Source organism: Anneissia japonica, unplaced genomic scaffold (genome assembly GCF_011630105.1).
Source record: "Anneissia japonica isolate Jap-2015-1 unplaced genomic scaffold, ASM1163010v1 scaffold6_len129433_cov155, whole genome shotgun sequence".
Taxonomy (NCBI): domain Eukaryota; kingdom Metazoa; phylum Echinodermata; class Crinoidea; order Comatulida; family Comatulidae; genus Anneissia; species Anneissia japonica.
Window position 1 is genome coordinate 19,386 of NW_022752272.1, and position 4,329 is coordinate 23,714.

Sequence of the window (4,329 nt, forward strand, 5' to 3'; positions counted from 1 at the left end):
CATGATTAATGATGATGATGGTGACTGATGATGAAGAGGATAATGATGAAAATTATGATTTAATGATGACGATGATGATAATGACAGTAATCAGGATGATGATAACAATGAGGATGATGGTAATGATGATATTATGGTGATGAAGATAAGAATGATAATTAGGAGGATGAGGATGATGCGGTTGATGAGAAGAAGGAAGATGATGGGGTAGATGATGATGGATGATGATGAGGAGGAAGATGATGCCGATAATGATGGTGAGGATAATGATGATAATAAGGAGGATTAGTATGATGAGTTTGATGATGATGGAAATAAGGATGATAATGATTATGATTGATGATAATGGTCGTTGATGAGGGTGATCGTGATAATGATGAGGATGATTGATGAGAATGATGTTGATGAGGTTAATGATGACGAATGATGAGAAACATCCCGTCTGCCCCTCATCCTCATCTTCATTCTTGTCATCCTCACCCTCTTCATTATCATCCTCATGATGAGGATGATGATTGATAATGATTAATAAGGATGATGATGATGTGGTTGATGATGAGGACAAGGACGATGATGATGATAATGAGGACTACGATGATGAATGAGTGATGATGATAAGGAGGATAAGGATGAGGTTGATGATGATGAGAATAAGGATGATGATGGTTGAGGATGATTAGTAGGATGAAGGTGATGATGTTAACAATGATTGGTGAGGATGGTGATGAGGGTGACGATGATGGATGAGGATCAATGCCATGGCCAGGATTTTCAAACGGTGTGGGACAATATCAGAGCGGACCCACTTTACGTGTAAATTCAAACAATTTCAACCCATTTTACGGAAAAATATGAAATATCTGGACCGATTTTCTTAAATTTTACCCATATTTAACTAAATATAAGGTATCTGGATCCATTTTATGCATAAAATTACATAATTTGGACCCTTTTTTAAAATGTGGACCATTTTTTTGTGGACCCATTGGAAAAATAGTGTGGGACTGTCCCAACTGTGCCAATAACTGGCTATGCCATTGATGATGATTAGGATGATTGATGTTTATGAATATGATGATGAGGATGATGATGAAGAAAATGATGAAGAATGAGGAGGATGATGATAACGACGGTAGATGATTGATAAGGACGTGATGAAGATGAGGATGATGACGATGGATGAGTATGATGTGATGATGATGATGGTGATGATTACAACGATCGATGATAGTAACGATGATCATAATGATTAGACAACAATGAGAATGATAATACATACATATAGACATATGTATGTGTGTATTATGTATATATATGTATATATATATACAGTATATATATATATATATATATATATATATATATATATATATATATGTGTGTGTGTGTGTGTGTGTGTGTGTGTGTGTGTGTGTGTGTGTATGGATATATATTGTTTTGAAATTGCTCTGATAACGATAAAGTTAAATTTACATTTTAAAAGAGTTTTACCGCCAAAATGGCAGCCATCTTGAAATTTTTTGTGATGACCTCATTATTCCGATTAAATTTTTTAACGAGAGTGAGGATTAACTATTTAGCCAAGTCCTTGTTACATTTGATACACATAGCATATGTAAAAGTGACTAAAAACATACATTTATTTCCCTTACCCCATCTTAATTAGCCCAAAATAGGATATTTTATGTCAAAATTTTAAAGTGCTATAAAAAAAAATTGCCGAAGTTCTAAGAATGGGGATTTTTTTTCTGAGACACTATATGATATACTGATTCAGAAAAACCAAAAATAAATTTTCCTTTACTTTTTTCCCGCTAATTTCCTACTGCACCCAGGCTAATAGAGTTACAGTCAGTAAAACCAGGCGACAATGATTGGATTCCGGATTTACAAAGAGAAGGTCTACACACTACCGAGGTCATTTAACATTCGCACAAGTCGCGGCAATGTCGTTAGAAGGAACCGTTCAATGTTGAGAAAACTTAAACGATCAGAATCAGCGGCAACCACGCTAGATGATCTAAGTAACATGTTGAGAATTGGCCACCCCACGGATGACGCATGTGAGATCAAGGACGCAGGTAGACCTAAGCGAGTAAGAAGAATACCGCAATACTTGAATTATTATTCTGTTGTTTGAACTGTTTCTCGAGTTGTATTGAATATTTGTTTATACAGTATAAAGTTTTGTCAATGGACATATGAACATACAACGATATAACTCTGGACTCAATTAAATGTAATAATCACACATTTTAATGAGTACACAACAAGTTGATTGGTTAACATTGTAAAGTAAAATTATAACATAATGATCCACACTCCAGTAGTAAATTTAAATCCCATAGTTATCTTTAAAAGGGGAGAATTTGTATTCAGTAGGCTTTATTTCAATGTCCACCTTGGCGTCTCATACATAGTAATAACTCTAATATTAACATAAATGCACCTATAATAGAAGACTTTATATTTTCCTGTGAAGATATAAAAAATGTTGTATTTAACTGTAAAAATAACAAGAGCCCTGGTTTAGATTGTATTACAAACGAAATAATGAAAAATGGCAGTGATGAAATTATATTTTCCTTATATAAATTATTTAAAAGATTATCAATCTTGGAAACAATACCCAATGAATGGAGTATTGGAAAAATCATTCCAATATGTAAAAAAGTTGACTGTAGAGATTTAAATAACTACAGGGGTATAACTCTAAACTCTTCAGTTTCAAAGGTATATAATAAACTTATCTCCCAAACGGTGTCAAACTTTCTTGAAGAAAATGATTTACTATCAGAGGTACAAGGGGGATTCCGCAAAGACAGAAGGTGTGAAGATCACATTTTTATACTTAAGAGTATTATTGCTTGTAGACAAGCGGAAAATAAAAAAAAAACATACCTTGCTTTTATGGACTTTAGGAAGGCTTTTGACACCGTTTGGAGAGAAGGTCTCTTTTATGCAATTAACAATATAGGCATTAAAGGTAAACTATTGAACATTAATAAAAACTTATATAAAGATGTAAAAGGAAAGGTTTCATTTGGTGACCATGAAACAGATGTTTTTAATATTGACGAAGGTGTAAAACAAGGTTGCCCACTATCTCCAATTCTATTCACCATATACATTAATGAGCTCAATAAGATTATTAAGGAAAGAGGTTTAGGTATAAATATTTTTGATGTAAAAATCGGCAGTTTATTCTGGGCAGACGATATTATTTTAATTGGAGATAGTGAACATGATTTAAAATTACTTTTGAATGCGGCAAATGATTTTGCTACAAAATGGAAAATGATTTTTAATTTTGATAAGTCCAATGTCATTGTAACTGGGCAACGCTTTATTATATATAGGAAATGGCCAATTGGTAATAATTTCATTCATGAAGCTAATAATTATAAGTATTTGGGAATGTTTATATCTAGAAAAATAAAAGATACCTGTCACATAGATGAAATAGTTAAAAGGGGAAATAGAGTAATAACGTATATAAAATCTATTATTAATGGACAGGAAGATTTTAACAGAGTATATTATGGGGATATTCTTTGGAAAGCGATTGGAATACCAACTACAAATTATGCAAGCAGTATATGGTTTTGCAATAACGAAACATCTATTGACAAAATTGAAAATTTACAATACCAAATGGCCAGATACCTATTAAAAGCACCCAGATATGTTGCAAAGGAAGCCTTATATGGTGAACTTGGCTGGCAAACAATTGAATCTATTCAATCAGAAAGATTATTAACTTACTTTTATAGACTAAAAAATATGGAAGAACACCGCTGGCCAAGATTATTATTTAGGGCTCTCTTTACGCTTAGAGAAAATCTGAGTTGGAAATGGCTTCAAAATATTGAATCTATTTTAAATAAATTTGATCTACAAATGTTCTTTAACATTGACTATTGTACAAAATGGCTTAATGGCTTCAAAGAAAAAAAATATTAAATAAGATAACATAAGTTGGTATAACAATGCTTTAAGTAAATCATCCTTAAAACATTACATAAGATACAAAAGTGAACCTAAAATGGAAAAGTATTTATTAGAAAAGTGTAACATTCATGCTTCAAGTTTAAAATTTAAAGCTCGTTCTAACTCACTACCTCTTGAAGGAAGAGAGGAATCCTGGTCACCTCAAAATTTAGGCTTATGCTTATTATGTGACTGAGTGACAAAGGAAACCATCAATCATTTTGTATTTGATTGTACCGGATTAAAGAACATTAGAACTTTCATATTTGACCAACTTAAAGAGGAGTTATACAAAAAGGATTTACACATATTTTGGGAATTATTCATATCAAGCTCCCC